Source organism: Cebidichthys violaceus, unplaced genomic scaffold (genome assembly GCF_023349555.1).
Source record: "Cebidichthys violaceus isolate CVI_PGR_0920_01 unplaced genomic scaffold, fCebVio1.0.p SCAF_2, whole genome shotgun sequence".
Lineage (NCBI taxonomy): Eukaryota > Metazoa > Chordata > Actinopteri > Perciformes > Stichaeidae > Cebidichthys > Cebidichthys violaceus.
The window spans coordinates 17,598,593-17,620,782 of NW_027176372.1; positions in this window are offsets into that span (position 1 = coordinate 17,598,593).

Sequence of the window (22,190 nt, forward strand, 5' to 3'; positions counted from 1 at the left end):
GCCACAGTGCTCCAGAAATCCGCCTGAAAGCAAGAGGGGGGCACTGTTCACTTTTATACCGAGCTCTGTTTCTGCTTTTCATTTCCAAATTAGTTCTACTGTATCATTGGCACCTCTGAATAATGATGAGGTTCAATTTCTTTTCAGACAATCCCAAGAGTGTCAACAGGCTGTGGCAGAGCTCTTATCGTGGATCGGAAGAGAAATTAGCCCGGTAATGGGTTCACTCACAATTGCCATAGTTTCCATGGATAAAATGGTGTCAAATAACCTAATTCATGTGGTCTATAAGCCTATTGCAGTTCAGTTTACGAACCTTGAACACTTGAAATGCAAGAAATGATGAAATGGCAACAATAAATTACCTGGAAAATTGAGGCAAATGTCATTGTATAACAATTGACAATGTAACTCAAATGCCTCATTAAAATTATACTGAAGTATGAATCAGACATTCAGCAAACTGCTAAACGTTGTTCAACAGCGTGTCATTCGGACCATAAAACCTATTGCGGTGAAACATCAACAAGTCTGCTCGCGGCTGAAGGGCACAATGTCACACAGGCATCAATGCAACTATATCGATCGGCTCAAAAATCCCTGATCACAAAGCATCAAGCTGTCACTTTCCTCTCTCACTGAATGGGTGTAAAGTAGATTCTAACAGGTGCTTTTATGGGGGTCATTCAGGGCTATGGCCACACAAAGGTCAAATCATCACCACCTCCACGCTACAGCCGATTACCCTTTGCCATCATCTCATACAACAAATGGCTGCAACTTTGCATTTTAACAAGTTTAGCCCCTGGCAAGGTTTCATTAACAGCATTCTTCACCTGTTCACCATTTCCCTCATCATTTCATGCCACAACACTCATCCCTGAAGACAAGCGGGCTGGGGTAGAGCCAGATGACTGTTATTTTGTTTAGGCCAAAGAATATTTTACTCTAAAAGTGACTGCTGGGAAATTGCAGAGCCATCTTTATTCATCCAGTGAGAAAACACAGCATACAACAAACAATATGTGTTTTCTTAATTCTACTGTTAGTCTCTGAGGATGTTTCCCAGACCTCTTTTAAGCCAAAAAGCAGTATTATCTGTCAGAAGGCTCAAAATTCCTCATGCATGATGCATATGGCTTTTTTTTATATTTTAAAAATAACTTTCAGAGGAAACTTTTGGCATTTCTAATACATTGGAAAGAAAATCTACATGTGTCAAATCCTATAGGATGCATCAGTGGGCTGTTATTATTCACCAAACTGAAATATAGCTATTTATGTGTGTAAAACCTGTCTGACACTGGTGGAGATTACTGTTTTACCCTTGATTGATTATTCATGGCAAGAAATCCTTGGTTATAATGTTGTAGCATCTCAACCAAAGCAGAAGATTAGCTTTAATAGTCCACTCACTGACTTTTACCACAGATTCTTGTTCTATTCAATAGCGACATGTCCCCGCCAGCTCATTTTTTTTGTTTTTTAGTTTCTGAAAGACAACACAGTTCAAGGTTGAGTTTGAAAACATCAACAGTTATTTGGGAATTGTCGGAATGTGGAAGGGCTATTACACATCTCATGCTATAGCAGAATCAGGGGACGCACTGTTATCTTTTAAAGGGATAATGAGCATTAACTTGAAATGCTAACACAAGATATTAAGATATCACTTTTAACTTGTCTTCTGTCCAAACAATCAAATATAACAACCGTTCCCCACAATGTCAAATCAAAATGGTTCCCTGCTAAGGGACTCAGTGGTATTAAGTAACACCTGCTTTAGTTTTTTTAAGATATGATCAAATAGACCTTTTTCCTCAACATTGCCTTCAATCATGCTTGCTGTTGCAGAATCCATGACTTGTCATGCACACATGTTATAGAAATAATTGGAAGAAAGAGCATATTCACTAATATGTCTTATCAGTCTGGCACAGCTGGGCATGGGGGCGGCTGAAGGAAGGGGTAGAAGAGCTAAATTGCAAGGTCGCCGTGTATTAAGAGACAGAGTTTTTGAGAAAGGATAGATTCTTTGCCTACTTGATTCAATGCCATTCTGTGTTTTTTTATTATCCTTTCAGCTTAAACAGCATAAGTTGTCCAAAGAGACCACAATGAAATAGCTGCTGTACCAACATCTTTCTTCATCACTCCGGTAAATGCTGCCATGTTTTTTTTTTCCTTTCTTTTTTTTATACTTAAGTATTTGAGCCTAAATTGTAATTGGTCTCTGTCCAGCAATAGAAATGAAAGAACTTAGAAAGTTGGCAGTGCAAAGTGTCCAAAGAATATTCTGTAGAAATACAGCAGACGCATTTGAAGAGTTGGAGACATCCTGACACAACTTCTTTTTGTCTTGTCCATACAGCTGGATTTGTATCCATGGAAACTTTCAAGAACCGCTGAGATTTACCACAAGTTGAAACTACCCTTATTGTGTCATTTCTTACTGTATGTCTCTTTCTCTCCCACTTGTTCAAGGATCTCTGGAGAAAGAAAAGATTTGAGGAAGATGGAGTGGAGAGAGCAAGGACAATTCAATATTTGCTTTTGCCTTATTGGCAACAGAGGTAGAAAAGATGTAGAAACCCAAGATGGCCAAAAAAAAGATACCCAGAATGAAATAATATTTGAACTTTTCCATACAGTCTGAATATGCAGCATGCGTGACGGTGGTTTTGTCGAGAGCAGTTTAGTGAAAAAGAAAAGGCCCTCAGCCAAGATGATTACAGTTTATCATGTCAGAGGCAAAATAGCTAAAAACAGAGAGACAAATCCCAGGGCAACACACGGTCATCCGTATCAAACTATTGCTTTAATGATCAACCATTTAAAATATGCGAAGTCTCCACATACAAAAATATTGAGATTTTAATCTTGCTATAGCTTTTTAATCTCTGCTTAGGTGGAAAAAAACATCATTGAGTAATCTACTTCATTTACTGTATACTTTGTCTCTACCTATGTATACCAGTGGTGGGCCGTCAGGGCCAGCAAGGCCTTCTCTGCTGGTCTAAACAGAGTCACAAAGTTATAGCTATTTTATTATTCAATAATTTTTCATAAATACACTACATGTATTATAGTTTCTAAAAATATTTTCCCCATTATCTCACTTTCTCATTGCACAGCTACTGTCTTCCAGCCTGCAGCTCTGCTTCCAGCACAGCTTGTTTTAAGTAAACCTTTTATCCAATCAGATTTGGCCTCTATGCTGTCTCTAGGTAAGAAGAGAAGTGAATGCCTTTGCAGTTTAAGTAAATGGGGACGATGTTGTTGATTGTCATAATCTTCAACCAATCAGATCTTTAGTTTGACATGTTGGGCGTATTCTTTGACGTGCCAGAGCCTTCTAGCTGGCCTACAAGTACGTCATCATTAACGTGTAGCTCAGTATTAAGGTCAGCTCGGCAGTAATATGCAGCGTGCGCCGTGATTGGTCAGTGGGCGAGCGCGTGATGAATGTGAAACTTAAGGAAGCTGGCAGAAGTTAGTTGGAGTAGTAAGAGTTCAAATTGAAAGATATGGAAGAAATTATGACATTTTTAGGGTTTTGCTTGGTGTACTTTATTTATTTGTTTTACCTAGCTTTGTTTTTTTAACACTCAATGGCTGAAGGAGGAGGAGAAACGGATTTAGTGGCGAAGTTACTGGCAACGCTTTTCTCAAGAAGGACATTTCAGGAAAAACTGGACATCATAAGAAATAGTCAGTGAACCCCACAGCTAGCAGCCCTGACTCAGCCAGGAAAAGGATTTGTATGAACGGTGTTCCTGTCTGAGAAGCGTTGCACATTTTATGGCTGGGAATGTGTTTCATTTTAACTGAGCCTCTTGGTGTTTGGAGCTACGCTACGCTAACCTGAGGACGTCATAGCACGGCAGGACACTACCGTGCTTTTGAAAATTTTTGAAGAAATCCGAGTGGATCTACAGATCAACGAACACATTTACAGGGAAAGGTTTGCTGGATTGATGTGTCATGCTTTTGTTGTCATTTAAATATATGTGAATGGTTCTTATGAGTTTGTTCTTGTCATTGTGTTAATTACATTGATTTTGACTATATGCATTGTCCGTTAATGACGTAGCGTCCCATCATGCACGGATTCATGTATCTGCACTCTGCAGTTAGTGTTTTGTAGGTGTTGAGCTTCATGTAACATTTTATTTCACTTGTCAAATGTTGCAGCGTTGTGTGAATATGCGGCTTTAACACGAAACAAATAATAACCCGTAGCTGTGGCCTCATAATGAGGTTATTAGGAGGTGGTTCAACTAGCGGGGTGACCGCGGCTAAGTGGAGAGCAGGGCCGTCTTTCAATCAGAGGGTCGGTGGTTCGATCCCCAGCTCCTGCTCTGCTAGTGTAGCTACAGGAGTCCTTGAATTGGACTCCTGTAGAGGCGTCTATGGTGTGTAGATAGATACTGAATTGTAAGTTGCTTTGGATAATTGTAAGTCACTGTGCTAAATGACTGTAATGTAACTAGTAGGACAGCACTGAAGGCCCATAAAATGCACGGCCCGCCATCATGATGTATACTATAGAAATCACATCCTAGTGGTGTTTAGATTCAGTGGAAACTGAAAGTTACTTTATAGAATTTTTCTAGACTTTGACTTTTGACCGTGCTGTTTTAACACTTTTCCCAGAAACAGCATTGTAACAGTTTTGTCCATTACTTAAAAAGACACCTACGGTAACTGATTGTGTCTCTCCAATGAGTGACGCCATATAGGAACTAAAACCCACGCCTTGGCCTGCCTAACTATAAAAATCCTAAATGATCACAGATCTAACATAATTTCCTTCCAGTTAGGTTCACGTTAAGAGACGGGTATGGTTGCCAGTCTAATTTCATATTATCAGCAGAGAACTGCACATGATCTTTGAATGGCTGAAGCACAATTTTAATTGTGTGAAACATTAAACATCTCCCAGTCTCAATCAACCAATCAGCCTCAAGTTGACATTAAATTCTTTTCGCAGAGAAGACCACTGTCAACAAGATCCTGTCAGAAGTTGAAGCCTGGCCAAAGCGGTATGAGGCAGAATACATCACAAGGCACACAACTCTTGAGGCTAATGAGTCTTGCATTGAGTGACATGTATTCGCAACACACCAATTAGACTACAGCCAGCACTGTGAACCACCATTATTGTCAGTTGACATGTCCTCGCCTAATGTTACATTGGCAAATGAATGTGTGTGAGTGTACAGTGTATGTGTGTGTGTGGGTGAGGTACAGGTTATTATTAAATGAAAGCTGATTCTGATGTGTGTTCATGTCTGAAAACTACTAATTGCATGTACAAGCATTGACTTCTGTGTGGTTTTGTCATGTCATGTTCGTCCGTGAAAGATACATTTTTATTTATTTCATATTTGTTTGTTTTTTCTTAAAGCAATTGCAGCATCAGTTCAAAAAGAAAGAAAGAAAAAAGTTAAAAATGACAAAGTTGTGTTGTAAACTAAATGTGATCATTGTATGATAAAGCATGGGTGGAAACGTGGCAGCTAATGACAACACATGCAAATTAAGAATGAAACAGTAGTATTGTGATGCCGTTCTGCTCTTTTTCAGGTACATCACACATCTGCTTCCTGTAGCAGTACAGTGCAAGATCAATTTGGAGAGCAAAAGAAGAACAAATGTCTCACCTATTCACTTTTGTCTGTCACTTTTTGCTCAAAATAAACACAAACATTACAAATGCTCCAAAATACATGCAGAACATCAACAGATATCAACTTGACAGTGTTTCCTTTTGAAGATGGATGCCTAAATCATAATTCTGCTTTCTTGGAAATCTTTCCCTTTTTCAAGAAGTAACTGTTAAAACAGCCTTTGTGTGTTGTTTGATGAAGGCGATTGTACATGCTGTGGTGATGTTTCCTTCCATCTGTCTACTGTGAAACAGAGCCTGGGGCAACACTGTCAGACGAGAATGGTTTTCTTGGCTGTATCCTGTACATTCAGCTGAGTAAAGTCCCACCCTGTATTCATGTGCATTTGTGCATTCATTCATTCGCACAATAGTTGGAAAAAACATAAAAACCCTCAAGAAAAGCTGCTGATTTTAATCACTGGCAAACTATTTTGATCAAAATGATGTTTTACTAAGGGCTGCTGTCTTTAATTACTTTATTGTAGTTATATTTTGGGTTGCTATGTCTTGAGTTGCATGCATTATATTTCATATTTGTTATTTTCTTTTGCATGTAATTATTTGCCAACCCACAACAAAGTGGGTTGGCACACACATGCTTAGTTTTGCATGTATTTGTGTTGAATTGTAGTGAGTAGTTTCTGTTTGAGTCTGACTTGGCCACAACCAGCCGCTAAATTGAACACACCTGTGAAGACAATTGACGGGGGCAGGAGCACAGTGACAGGGTATGACTGCTGGCCAAAACGGAGCCACAGAGGAAGCGGAACAGAGACACAGAGAGACTGAGCAGGCAAACACAGCCGCAGAGCCGAACCTGATGGTGGTCCGAGGAAGAGGGGCCACAAGTTGTAGGCCTACTCACCCAGGCGAGCTGCACACGGTCTGGACGGCCGGGACAAGTTGTCCAGACAGAGTGTGAGAGCGGCAAAGTGAGAAGATGGGTGAACAAGTACTTGTGTGGTCTCCCAACTGGTGGCTGTTACCTTAGTTCCATATGGGCGACGGCAGCGGCACAAGTGCGTAGCAGCGGAAAGGATGAAGCTAGCTAGCAGTTAGCCTGCAAAGCAGGAACTGGACTGAGGGTTGAGCGGCCTGTCAACGGAGTGGCTGGACCAAGACTACATAACTCTGTGTCATCCAGAACAGACTTAAAGCTTTAAATATTTTAATATTTTCTTTCTAATCCTGCTTGGTGCCTTTTTTATTGAGTAATTTATTAACTTGTTTTGTGTCTTTTCGGTCATTTGCACTGCTCACCCCTGTTATTATAAGAGCACACACGAGTCCTTAAAAGTAAAAAAAAAATGATGAAGTTTTAACCTCCTCAGAATCACTCACGGAGGACTTATTAATCACGATATGCAACACTCGTTTAACACAGTGCCTCAAACCGGGACGGGTTTGACAATGCGTTTGCCTTTGCATGGTGAAGGTCACTGAATTGATTTCAAATAAAATTTTATGTGGTGAAGATTTCAATCTTAATGAGGAGCCTTTGTGAGGTCAGGAGGTGGCCCTTCTAGCAACAAAAGCAAGTGGAAAATACATGTCATGGAAGTGAGTTTAGGGTGGATGGAGGGGTTTGAAATCAATCAACGTCTTTGAATTAGCAGCCTTTTTTTTTTACCCTCTATTTTAAAAATGTAATTTTGCTTTTTCTTTCCTTTTCACACAGGAAAGGAGAATCGGACCAATGTCACAGGAACACATGGGAAGATCAATACTCACGCATATTTCTCCTTCATTAACAATTTTTGGGGGTGTGACAGGAGAGAAAAAGAATAGTGCTTCCATATTCACTAAGGAGTCATTATTTGGCACTCTTCCTCCCCAGATGGCCGAATGCTTGATGTTCATGTCACGTCGTGTTGCATTTTCCCTGCCTTGAATGGGCTGTGTACACACCCATTGTTTGATGAGTAAAATTGAAGGCAAGCCTTGTTAACTGTGGATGCCCCTTTGCCAAAGACATGGCACTGCAAAGACAATGTGTGCAGACATCTCTTTTGCACTCTTGAGACTTCATGCTCCTTAGCTTGAGGCTTGAGAGAGGAAGCAGACTGCATTATGTGGCAAAAAGACGGAGAACTTGTATATGCTTCAATGCTATTATAGTTGAAGAAAAATAGCCATTTACCATGATGGGTTTATGTTAAACTACCACGAGCCTCAGATTGTATTTAATTTTAGTTTATGACTAACTCGTTGCAGTGCACAAATTATCCCTTGACTTGACAGAGAACAGATTTCCTCATCTGTCATGGCTGCCTCTGCCAGCGCCACAAAGACAAAATCTGTTAGAAAGGACATAACATAAAGAATGGCAAATATCAATCAACTTCCAACTACAGAACTTATCAATCAGCTCATCCAACCATTTATCCATCTATTCATCCAGTCATGCATCTGTTTTCTTTTCTCGGGCAAGATCCCAATTTCAACACAGCAAGTAATTAATTCAGGCATCAGTTTCCCAACTTTGCACTCTATATGACAGGAACTGTCCCCCTATCTTGACCTGAGTCTTGAGTGAGCGCAGTACATATCTACTCCAACATTAGACTACAAGCCATCTTTTTCCCTATTGAGGTGCCTGTTCACACGTTACATGAATACCTTTGATTGATTAAGCAATAACATGACAGTGTCCCAGTGTGCAAAATGAAGTCCAGCGAGGGCTCAACTGGTCTGCTCAGTGCCCCGATCTTTTCCCTACTGAACACCTTTGAGATTAACTGGAACACGTTTGAAATGCCCAACATCAGTGCTAATGGTGTCATACCTGAATGGAAGCCGCCACCTGCAGCTCAATTTCCAGAACAGTGGAGGCTGTTATAGCTGCAAATCCAACATGGTTTTGCAGAAATACGTGAAATGACCACAACCTCTTAATAGTGCATTGCATGTCGGCACTACAGAAACGATGCCAATAGAGCATTAATTAGGATCTTTTGTTGTGGTGGACACAAAAATTTAGCACATCTACGTGAATATGCGACACTCAGCGATAGTGACAGGAACGTAGTATTAGCAGGGGAGGGGCTGCCCTGGATATGCATGCGACAAGTTATACACATGCACGTAATGATTTTTATTTTACAAGTGACAGATGTTACGGAGTTCAATTTCTACAGTTAAATCTGAAACATACGGGAAAATAAAATACAGCACTGCAGCATAGTGGCTCTAAAGCAAAGTTAGTTAGCATCATTGCAACAACCAACCACTAGATTGCCCATTATGAGCCAAACTAAACACAAGGCAGTACTAACTCATACAAACTTTATTACCAAGTTTTATGCAGACAGACTAATTGCAGGATAATCTGTAGTGTACATTTGAAGCTCCATTCACAGCCTGTTACAAACCATTTGTCCTTGGTACTGAAGATTTTCCCTCAGTCATTCAAATAAAAGTTCAAACAAGAAAAAAGAAAACCTCAGAACTCTGAAGTTGACGAAGTTTTCCACGTGCAAATCAGGACTAACAAATGCAAACTGTATTACCATGTTTCATACACACAAACTCACTGCAGGATAATCCGTCCGTGCTGTACATTTGAAGCTCCATTAAAACAGTCTGTTACACACCATACCACGGTAACAATAAATGGCATCAGAATTGTCCTTGCTGCTGAAGATTTACCCTCAGTTGTTAAAAAAATAGTTCAAACAAAGAACAGAAACGACTTTGCTTTAGAACTCTCAGATCATCGCCTTTCCACACATGAAGCAGTACAAACTACGGCTGTACTGAATGGTGTTTTTTTCTGTTTGTTTGGCCATTTTTTTTACATTTGAAACTTCTATTGAGGTTTACAAATGAAGCTGGGAATGTCTGTCCTCATATTGTATAATGACCTCACTCCAAAAAACTAAATCCGCAATCTCAGTAAAGAGATTTGTTGTGTTGTTTTTTTTAATATTTATGAAATCAACTTTCATTAATGAATTCAACTCATCAGTGGGTTCCTCCTTTTATGTGCGGCAAACGGGAGAGCAAACACTTTTTGACAAAATGTTGATTTTGAAAGGCTAAATGGTAACAAATATAGATTGAGGCAGAATATTTGTTATGATAAAAACATGTTTAGAATTTTATTAAATGATTAAGTCTATCTTTTTTTCACATAACAACACTCTTAATTATTGTTGAGTTATTGGAAATCTTTGGATCACACGAGTTGAAAAACAATCCTATGCAGCCGTCACTGTAATCTAATTGTACAAATATACATATATATATATATATATATATATATATATATATATATATATATATATATACACACAAAGGCGTTGCACTATAATGGTATACATTTGAAGCTACATGAACAGCCTGTTACAAACAAAAAAACAGTAAAAAGTTCAACTTAAACTTAAGTTGTCTGCTCCATAGGGCTGACAACGCCGCTGGATAATCGCTCCAATAACAGCTGCTTCCTCCGCTTGTCGGCAGTAGTAGAATTATAAAATGCTAAATTGAACTACACAACAGCCGATAGTACATACAACAAGTTTAATGAGTTATCCATGTAAATTAACCTGGTAGTCGATCGATAATCATGGCTGTTGTTGTTTGTGTTCTTCCGGATAAGGGTCATGTGATAGAGGCGTGATGAATCAGGGAAGGACACGTCGTGACTGCAAAGACACAATCAAGTAGCCAATGCGGGGGTCTATGTCATCGCTTTAAAACTCATGTGTTTATGCCTGTTTACGTTTTTAAACGTTGCTCTAAAACTCCGGCGTTGTGTGGATGCTCAGTGTCAATGTAGCAAAAGATATGCGTTTTTAAAATGGAAACGTAGTAGTGTGGACCTGGACTAAGTCAGACACAGCATCAAGAGGAGGAGCCGGGGTGGAGGCAGGTTGCAAGCGTCTTGCAGAGGAAGGGTAAGCAGGCTAAAGAAGCTTAAACGTCCTGAATGGGATTTTCCAATTAAATGCATAGTTGGGATTTAGCTGATCCATTGGCAGATTGGGATGGCTTAATCAGCTGACGTAGCTGGAATGTGAGCTAAGGATGACTAAGTGGCCTGTCAAAACTAACACTACGTTTAATTTTACATACTTATTCTAAGCCCATCTATGATGTTTTTCCTAAACCTAATGTTATCTTTTTTGTGCCTAAATCTGGGCATATCAATGCACACAGTTTTGGAAAGACTTTAATGTTCTGTTGTATACAAAATGTGCTTTGTGTGTCCACATAGTTTTGCTAATTAAGTGTACTAACATTCACTCTGAATGCATCAGTACAAACTAAGTTTCATGTCTGGATAAACTGTAACTTTAAACACATGGCTCTATCACCAAAAAAGTAAATATAGTGGCAAAGTGAATATCTAAAAACATACTGAGTCATCCATGACAACTTATATATAAAACTATGGGACCATAGCCGTGCGTATATCCAAAGCTGTTTTGTAGTTAATTGCTGCGCCTTAGAATCTTGCTATAAAAACTGTATTCTGACCAACTCCTGCTGTTACTGACTATCAAATGCTTGGATTTGATCATCGGCCTGATATCAGGTAGTGATTAACAGAAACCATAAATAACTACATAGATTTTCTGAAATATTTCTTTATTTTCTCTACGGTTTCAGACCACTTTAGCTAATCTTCCCTTAGGAGCTAGTAGCTAGCTCGCCCACTCCACTAGGTGTTTCTTTGAGAAATCTGAGGTCTGCATGAGTGATACTGTGTGTATGTTTGTAGTGGCCTATCTAACCTAACGTATGAACGTTACTGATGAAAAGCAGAGTTGATAATGGCCCCCAAGATGATTCAATGGTTTCTGCTCCCATTACCACTGTCACACAAGGATGTTAAATCATTGCTAAGTACAGTTAAGGTGGTGTCATCTCAATGGAAGTTTCACCCTGTTATGTCTGAGACAGTTCACGTAAAAGAGATACAGTGCACAGGATTTTCTTAAAGGTGACTGGTGAAGCAGAAAGGCTAAGTGACAGAAAGCTGGTTTAAAGAAGTGTAGCTTGACAGAGAGTGTGGTTGAGAGGGAATCAGCATGTTTAATCCAACATCTAAAAAATGTTTTGGGTGAACGTGTTTCATCTTACCTATAGGACACAGCTTGAACTTTAACACTTTTTTATCGTTTCACTTGCTACAATGAAATTGTTAAAACCATGGGTGCAGAAGGAGAGCAGCTAAAATGTGGAGAATGATTATCCAATTAATCTTAAATTCAAGGTGGAGTGTAATGATGGGAGCAAATGTGGCTTCAGTGCTCGCATTTTGATGTAGTGTGTCCGTGTTTAACAGGAATGGAGATTGTAAAATGCTCCTAATTGTCCGTAAAATGTCCATGTAAAATCTCATAAAAGACTATATTAAATTCACTCATACAGTAAACTTATTTACTCTTTCTGATTGTGAATGAGTCATCCACATTTCTACACTCACCCTGAGGAAAACAACTTTCCAAGTGTAGTATAAAGTAAAGTGTGGAAATAATCTCTCTTGACATAAGTGAGTCACTGACCGGTGATGTCCACACTAATGCTGATAGACATTGTTCACATGTTGAAAAGTTGATCTCTAACCGAGTCCACTGAGTTGTCACAACAATACAAAAAAAGATATTGTCTCCTTTATATAACATGTATACAACATGGAAGGGGTGTGTTACTGCCACCGTTGGTAAGGAGTATGTTTGAGAAGACAGACGGGTGACAAGTGTTACACATTGTAACATTAGTTCTATGAGCACAAGCCGAGACCACACTTACACTTACATGCACCTTAGATGATGCAAAGTCCTCTGTTGTGACACTAGGTCAGTACTTCTCAAACTGTGGGGCGCGCCCCTCTAGTATGGCGCAGTGGTATTACAGGTGGGGCGCAGAGGGAAATGCAGATTTTTTTTATTTCAAGAACTTTATTGAGAACTTCACATATTACAAAAGTACAAAGTACACGGACATAAAACTAAGTCATTAATAAATACATGGTGAAATGCCTGTACTTTCGCGTAAATGTTTACGTTACGCCGTTAACGGGTTACGCTTGCGCGGCGGCCAAGATCCTTGGTGACTCACATGTGTAGCTTAGTGTGAAAAATGAAGAGACATTTGACAGGGGGGGAAGAAAAGCAATCGCAGAAGATGCATCCAAGTCAAACAGCAAGACGCCAAGAAGAAAAATGATGACGCCTATCTTGCTCTGGGTTTCACAGTGAATGCGGACAGAGGGCTGTGGGCATTCTGCTTCCCTTCGCCACATCCTACCTCTGTGAGATCGGCTTTTCTGCTGTTGCCTCTCTCAAAACAGAATACAGATCTAAGCTCAACATTGAGCATAAATTGAGAGTGGCCGTATCAAGTCTGCAACCCCGTTTTAAAAAGATTTGTAGTGGAAAGCAGGCTCACTGCAGACACTAATACTGATACAACTTGATGGCTTGATGACATATCTGCACTCATTTTGTTTTGTTTTGCACAGGTTGCACGTTATTGTTGTTTTGGAAAGATATTCAGTGCAAAACAGGTTAATTTTGTTACAGTTTTGTTGGGGCGGTGGGGCATGAACATTTTTCTTCCTCCAAAGTGGGGCGTGACAGAAAAAGTTTGAGAACCACTGCACAAGGTACTATACTGTACACATACTAGTGTATATGACTGGTGAATGTGCTCCTAGATCAGGTTACAATGGGTAAACTTTGTTTTATTTTACCAAGCTTTCGCTCCCTAAAGGTAAAGTCTGGGAGGAGAGACTGATATTTGGCACTTCCAGCTGTGACATCAACATGAGATATTAATATGCTTATGGAAAAGCTTCCACACAAAGTTGCTATTAAAGATGAAAGGAGAGAAAGGTTACCAGCAAATTAAAAATCAGTAAGGAGTTCAGATACTTGGCCAACAAACAAATTTTTGCAAAATAAAGAGAAGCAAAAGAGGGTTGCTGAACAGAGAGCCCAAAAAGGATTTAACAGCGTGAACAATGAAGGAACTCACCACCATTACTCAGAGGAAAACCTTCCAAGGATAAGAAAAACAGAGCCAGAAGAAGTTGCCAAACAAAGTTGAAGCCTGTTACAGCATAGGACACACACACTGTCTATGTCAATTTTTTGTTCTGACTACTGATGGCCGCAAATGGGTAGAGATGTCTGTGCTGCAAAAATCCCCGCTCTGGAACCAATCGCCTCCCTTTGTGAAACCAGCCAGTGGGGTGTCGCTCTGCAGTCTGGAGATTCTCCTGGGAAGAATAAAGGCATGTTTGTTTCACAGTGTCTGTGCATTACCACCCAGCCTTTGCTGGGGAAATTTGTCAGAAGAGGGTTCCAACAAAATGGCTGAGTTCACCTGCTCCAGCTCTGACTGATGCTAGCACGGGGTGAGGGAGAAGAGCAGCTCACCCCAGACTAAATGCTTACTGCTGCCCAGCAGGGGTGCAAAACAGATATAGCAAGCTACAAGATACAGTGATAGAAGGACCTGTAGACTCCCAGCTACAAGAGCAAAACATTCTACCAAGGTGAAGGCTTGTCTGTCGGAGGAAGGCAGAGCACCCTTCTTCCTCCACCCACGTATCATTTTCCTGACAATAGCTTAAGTGTGAGATGGCGCTGTTGGCAGGAACAATGGAGTCTTGTGTGTCAACATGACTCTGAAAGTTTGATCATCCCACTTGGAAGGTGAGGTAAGAGACTGAGGATCCAAACAATGCTGATGGCCTTGGACACCAGTAGCTGAGCTCTCAGGCAGATGTCGAAGGCTAAATGAAGATCACCTGCTTTTGTGAGACCTGGACAGGAAGGGCAGCTTAAAATAGGTCAAAGGGTGAGACGAGGTCCTCCTTGACTGTATAAGTCATCTGAAGGTGCTGCTGCTTTTTCAGTTGCAAATTCAGAGAGGATGCCCATTGGTTCATAGTACATTTCAGGATCTTGAGAAAAGATGAAGACGATATTGTGAACTACGACTCACACGTTTCAGTACACCGTTTCACAGAGGAGAGTGGTCAAGGCTATTGAGCTTGATAGAAGACAAAGACAGAACATGGCTGAATGTGTTGTTTGTCCTTGCAGTGTTTACCTTCATTCTGGCATTTCTGCGTTTCTGCTTTGTTATTGTCTTTCTGTTTCTTTCATAGAGCCTGCATTGTGATTGGCAAAGATGGCAAAATAATTGAGAAAACATCTTTGATGTTTGAAATATCTGTCATGTAAAAGATATGTTTTCCCTGACAAGTCTTTCTTTTCTAAAGTAACTACAATAATATGATGACCTCATAAGTTGGGTTGTAACATGCTGTCTGCTAACCAAGGCAAACGGTTATTCCTGAGTTTGAGGACCTTGGATCAAATCACTCTTGTATGATGCCAGCTTAGTGCAGATCCAAGGCCAAACAGAACAGAAAAAAGAAACATTTTCAAAACTACCCACATTGGTTTGACATGGTCTAATAGCAGGAGGGTGACAGAAGAATTGGAGAGGAATGGTAGCAGAATGGAGGGAGCGCAGCAGGCCGAATGCCATTGCCAGGACAATGATGACCAAATAAATGAAATGTGTCCACATCAGCGGCATTTACAGAATGTTGTTGTGGTTGACAGCAACTTACTTCAGGGACACTGCTGCCATCTGCGTTGCTTTCCTTCATAGGAATTGATGGTATTCATTGTTATTGAATCTAAGAGTCAGCTAAGAAGGTGATCTCTGTATACTGTAAAAAAAAAAAAAATATATATATATATAGTCAACACCGGTTTACCAAACTATAGGACACAAGCAGCGCAAAGGAATGATAGAATGCGAACACACAGGCATACAAGGTTGGCACAAATTCAAATGAACATCCAGAAACAAGCCTGAACCACAATGCTGTTACTTTGTGTGCCAAAATAATGCAGCGCACTGTGACATAATGGGGATTCTGCCCCCATTTGTGTTTACCTTGGTCCCACAAGGTTAACCATTTGATATTAGGGTGAGGAGTAGATTAAAGTCGTTGGTTAAAGAAGCAGACTATAGGATTTAGTGGCATTTAGTGGTGAGGTGCAACAAAGCGGGCTCCATGTAGTTTCCAGTAATACATTAAATAAAACAGAGTTATGAATATTATATTCTAAATCCTACACAATGTTCCTTTAACATTAGTCATGTAGCGCTTAGGGTTTTGGTTCGGGTAAGAAGTATAAGAAGTGGACAAAGTCGTCATGATGCCACTCATTGGTTTGTGGACTGCCGTTTTGAAGCATTGAGTTCGGAGTTTTGGCCATAACCATCTTGGATTGTGACGGTTGCCATCTTGGATTTTTGCAACCAGTATTTGGACTGCTGAGGACTGAAGAAGAGATACCATATACAGCTCTGGAAGAAGTAGTGACCTGTCAATCACAATGTAGCCCCGCCCTAAAGCATACACTGCTTTATGGTCTATTTCACTCTAAATGGGACCAAAATGTACTAAATCAACATCATGCTGTATTGACTTGACTTGAAACTAGCAATTGAGACAATAAACTCATGTTTACAATGTTTACTGAGGTAATAAATTAAGTGAGAAGTAGAGTTCTTTTTTTTTCTTTTATCTTCTTTTTGCAACCAGATTAGTCGCCTCCTGATGGTCATTTGAAAGAAGGCAAGTTTAAGACACTTCTGTAATGGCTTCACTTTTGCCCCTTGGTTAAATCCAATTTCATGTATCTACTTTTATGTATATGACAAATGTACTGATTAAGTGTAAGTTTAGTAACACTTCCAAACACTGGTGGGGGGAATGGGGGAAAGAGGAAAACATGCATTGACCATTGAGGAGACCATTTAGGAGACAGGAAGTGTATCCCATTTCAAACCATTGGCGAACTGGTGATGTGTCATCCTTGCTATAGAGCAACTTTGTTAACACCCAAAGATAATTTCTTAGACTGTATTTGTACACAATATATAACAACATATTGATGTACAGAATCCTCTCATCCAGGGGGCCTAACTGATGCTGTGTGTGGTAATGCACAAAGAACACATCACACTGCTTTATTTCATTGTTTTTGCTTAATGCATATTTGTAAGAAGTATCACATTTTTGCACAAAAAAACCCCCCATAAAAATATTCTAAAGTGTTTACATTTTAGTGTTGCCTGCAAGCAACTTAACGACATGATCATGGCTCCATCCCACACTGCCAGATGCTGTAGAATGAATGACTGAATGAATGTCTCAAACAATGGATGTTACTCTGCAATTCATAGTCTTCCCTTGAGATAAAGACCTGAATTGTTTCATGCTCTTAATGTGCAGTTGTTTCATTGTCGGACTCAATAAGACAAAGCTATAAAAACGGACCCTTGTTAGAGCATTTGTGTTAATGAGAGTGTCTTCAACACAAGCAATGGTTAAAAACTACAAATACAGCGTTGGATGTGTGACCGTGATGTGGACCTCTGAAAAGGAAGTAACGGGGAAGCACAAAAGCAAAGAGCATTTAACAGCTGGAGACAACAGCACCGACTCATTCAAATACACTTCCTTGCTGTCAGCAAGAGATTGTCACAATAGATCACACAGTAACTTCCTGTAGAGCTGTCTGTGTCAGTCCATCAGTCACATTAGCAATCTAAGTGAGGCTCAATCAAGTGCAGTCTTGGTGTGGGGAAATCTGTCTGTCCCCTGTATGTGTCCATCAGAGGGAAAATGTTGAGTATTGATTTCATGTCTGGTGAGCCTACAGACTGCAGCTGGAAGTGACAGTCGGTGACTCAGCTCGGTTTGGTGACAGACAAAAGCTGAAAGAGAAACAGCTTTGAAGGTGCACAGAGAAACTATCAAGCAGATGTCTACTGTAAAGACAGAAAGTAATTTCTTCTTGACAATGTCATACGAACATACTTGGTGCCAACTAGTTAACGTGGCATCACTGAACTATCTTCCCGCTTATTTCTGATCAGAAGAATGACAGCATTGTGCCAGATTTGTGGCAGTGTGCCAGTCCATGAATGCCAAGACAACAGCTCAGTGTAAATTCACATTCATCTTCTTGCCAAAAAAAAAAAATACAACATTCCTAAGAATAATGAAAATGATGATATCAGTTTTTGTCCTGTTTTCATGTTTGGTACACTGCCATCCCTGTTGCTTATTGACTGTTGATGTTTACTTTTTATTGTTTTTGTGTGTTGGCAGCCTGGTCAGACCTTTATAATGAGGGCAAATAGAGAGGCCAGGCCGAATGAACACAGAGCCAAGTATGTGTTACAGAGTTAAATGCTAAATATATGCTGCCAAAAAGAAGCGATAAACAAAGCTTTCTTGAAGTGTAGTATTAATTTGTGCCATTTTGCTGTTTGTTTCTGTAAATAACATGTTCTTTTTGGTTGTTGTTTTTTTTTTTATAATCACAGCACTACATCTACGATTTCAAGGGGAAAGTAATCCTTTTTAATGAAGAGATGTCCAATGACCGGCAACATCCAGGTGCACAATGGAAAATTGGGGACCCAGTGTCTTTGGAGCGTGACCCATACTAAAAACTAAAAGTCAAGATGCTGCTTCCATTTCGACCGGCTTTTTGTTGTTGTTTGTCTCTGGTGAGTTCCCGAATCTTATGGGAGTTGATAATACAATGCTTGCATACCCTGTTAAAGACAGTTTTAAAATGATTCCGTTCTTTTTGCACTCATACAGCGTGTTTGTGAAGAAATAAGGAGGCGTATGACATCTTCATATCAGCAGAAGTACAACGCTGGTGGATAACTTTATCAACTGTGAGAAGTTTCTTCCCCGAAGAGCTGCGTGGATGAGACAGACACATTCCGCTGTTGTCTTGTCTTGGGATTGTTTTCTGTATCATCAAGAAGCAATTCTTGAAGACAAACATTTTATTTCAAACTCACAGAGTGAGAAATATTTTGTTTGGGAATATCAAAGCGCCAAACAGAAAAATAAAGAATAGTATAAGAAACTCATAACAAAACCCGCCACTTGCTTAAATTCTTCAAACATGCGAATACCTGAAAAACGAACATTTTTATTCTATTTTGAAGCAGACTGAAGACATTTTTCACTCAGGCAAAATGGCTTGTATTCAATGTTTATTAACAAGCTCTTGAAGTCCCTCCCTCTACTTTGTCAAAGCAACAATAAAATCCCTCTTCAATTTTGTTATTTGGAGACTAAAACAATTCTCTTTGAAGTGTTTTTTTTTCCTCTCTCCTTTTTTCATGGATGCAGATTTGGCTTGTAACCATGGCTTCTTCTTTTTTTGTGCCACAAGATTTACATAAAAGCCTGCAGTCTGGAAAGTTTTGAACAGATTCTGACAAAAAGTAAACTAAGGATGTGCGACAAAATGAAAGCCTCAAGGACCGGCGGATGGGTGTGTGGGGGTGTTGGTGGCGAGGGCAGAGGGAGGGACACTGGAGGGGGTTGCTGGGTAGCTGAGCTTTAGCCTGGCTGCGTATGAGAGCAGCAAATCCAACTTGGTTGGTAAACAGAGGCTCCAGGGACACTTCTTTTGCATGCAGGCTGCTACGGACTAGATGGAAGCTCTCTGTGATTCTAATAGAGTAAGCTCATAGAAATCACCGTAGAAAATGCCAATAAGGCTGTCAGCCACCACTACAGCACAACACAGGCTCTCACTCAAACACATCAGCACTGAAAATGTTATACAAGGCACAGACACGCACAGGCAGGCAAATAAGGATTTATCTGTGAGCGTGCATGGGGGACACACACACATCCCTTTCTGAAGAATAACCAAGTCTTAGCTTAAAGTATCATAAGGGCATCATCTCTCTTTAATTTAACCCCCATTGAATTTGGACCGGGCTAGTTCAAAGGAAGCGTATTCCTTTTCAACTGTACACAAGAGTTAACAAACTCATTTTATGGTCGCGGTTTTCAAAGTGGAATGTCACACATTTTAGAGATTTCCAAGCTGCATGTTATTCGTTTGCCCTTGGACAGTTGAGGCAAAAGCTGACTTTAAATGGCATGCTGACTTTGTGCAGTCATAAGATTTTTGTACCCAAATGAGGGTCACATTCTGCTTCACAGGAGCTAGAATTGTATTAACTCAGTACGTCTGCACAGAGTCAGCGCCCGCAAATCAGCAGCCCCCGATTTTTACATCCTGGTGACATCACAACTTCAAGGGCTCTGCCTCTGATTTCTGGCTTTGGGAAAGACTGATGCAAGTTCACCGACATCGACCGAACTGTCCTGGGACACCAAAATAATCTATGAAGATTTTAAAAGTCTATCTACATCACCCTTTAATAAGCCTTTCTTCTGATCTATTCATTCTGCTGTGGACAAATGCTCTGTGTACAGTATCTGGACAGTCTTCTCTGAATGTATAGGGAGATGAGACCGACGTCCCCTGAGATCTGTTTTCTCTTCCTTCCTTTCGTTTCCTTTTCTTTTCCTTTAGTAGGAAGCACCTGTAATTTATCTTCATCAACTATTATGGACATCCTCTGGAACAAAACCTGGACTCGAAAAGTATCAAATCAACAGTACATTTTTCAGAAAATGGCAGATCCAATTTTATACATGTCCCTGAGGCTTCCCTCTAACTGTTGGTGTGCTGATGCTTCACTCATTTGATGCTGCTTCTCGCAGCCTAGGAGGAGCTTTTCAAGATTGTTTCTGTCTCCCGCAACCTGTGAGATGGAACTCAATTGGAGGAATGCTAACAAGATATCCCAATGATGTTCAATATAGCGCCTTGAAGACATGAAAACCTGCACGGCCAAATTGCAAATAATCTACATGAGACAGAAGAGATGGAGTATTGTCTCATTTTGACATCTGGTGAGAAAGCTTGTTTGTCACTAAACGTGATGTGTGGTCGGAGAAAAATGTCAAAAATGTTTTTTTTTTTTTCTTTACCTTGTCTTTACATCTTGCATTTACCAACTCATGTTAACAAAGTCTCGAAAGGGGAAGCGCCGAGCTTCAATCAGAGCTTGTCCAGCAGACGACTGAGAACGATCACAGAATACACCATTATACTTGGCTTACCGACCCTTAGTCAGTACATTTAATATGAAAAAACTTTTCTCATTTTGACATTTTCACTCTGCTCAACCTCTGCGGCTTTTCATTTGATGTAGATCTACCTGCTGTGTCCTATGAAATCTATAATTCAAAGACCCATTTTAGCCCTTCAAATATCAAACTGAAAGAAATCCTTGTTATTTTGCCATCAATCTTTCACTTTTATGTTTTTTTGCTTTAACTGATAGCTTTGACAACTACTAGTGAACTGTGAACTATTTTAAAGTTTAAAATCCACCAATTTTCTTTTCTACTTCACCTCAACTTTAAAAGTGCGTTGGCTGATTTACTCACATATCATTCAGTTGGACTTCCAGAAGTCATTACAACTGTCATATAATTCTGGAATAATAAATAACTGACTCCTTACAAGTGAACAATAACCATAGTATCAGCCAAAGATCTGGTTCTTGGGTTTCAGAAAAGCCTAACTACATATCAACAGTATGTGTGAGTTTCTCAGACGCTATTGACAGAATTGGGGCACTTAATAAACATTACAATCATTGTAAAACTATAAGTGACGCTCAACATCTGTAAACTATCAAATCTGTAATTGGCATAAATTGCTAAAGTAAAGTCACATAGACTAGATGATTAAAACAAGAATCCAGTGGCTTTTATTATGTTCCTTAATCAAGGATAGATAATTCTACATGCAATTCTCATATCTGTGTCATTGCTTTATGTCTTGTAATTAATTAAATGAAAACATTAAGAATGTAATCATATTTTCTGTCATTAAGGAGGCTACTGTTGCATTTTTCATGTTAGCAGAAATTGATTAGTACTTGCTCAATTGCCTCCCAGATTGATATTCTATGTGGATATCTTACAAGTGCATAAACAAACAAGGTTTTCCTTTGACACTAAAATCACAGTCCAGCAACTTTGATTGGAATACTTAATGGGTGTGGGCCAAGAGTGGTATCAAACGATATGGATTGGGTCCACTCAACATACTGCAAACTGTCAGGCTCAAATGATAAAACCAGACTGAAATTGGCCTGCGTGCAAAGGATTGCTGAGGGCAAGGATTATAAAGGTTTTTCACCCACCACCTTGCCCCCATATTGATTTAAGAATAACCAGGAGATTTATCAATGTTTGACAGGGAGTTCAGTAACACTTAGAATTAAGTTGCATCTACCAGTGTTGAATAAAAATGCCACCACAGCAGGGATTTAAGAGGACAGTTGGGTCACGTGGCCTTCGCCACACTGTACACACTGTACATATTTAATACATGTCCTATTTTACCTCAGATTTATAGATCTATACACAAACACTATTACCATCTAATCTGAACATTTGGATGTTAAGAAAACATATTTTTAAATTAACTTAAATATGCTTTTTTGGTCAATTCTGGGTTGAGAGTGTCTCAGATCTTTAATGGGTAATGTGGATTAGGTTGTTTTTTAATCTTAAAATCTGGGAGTTTTTATTGCTGTTAATGAATTCTATAGACTGCAG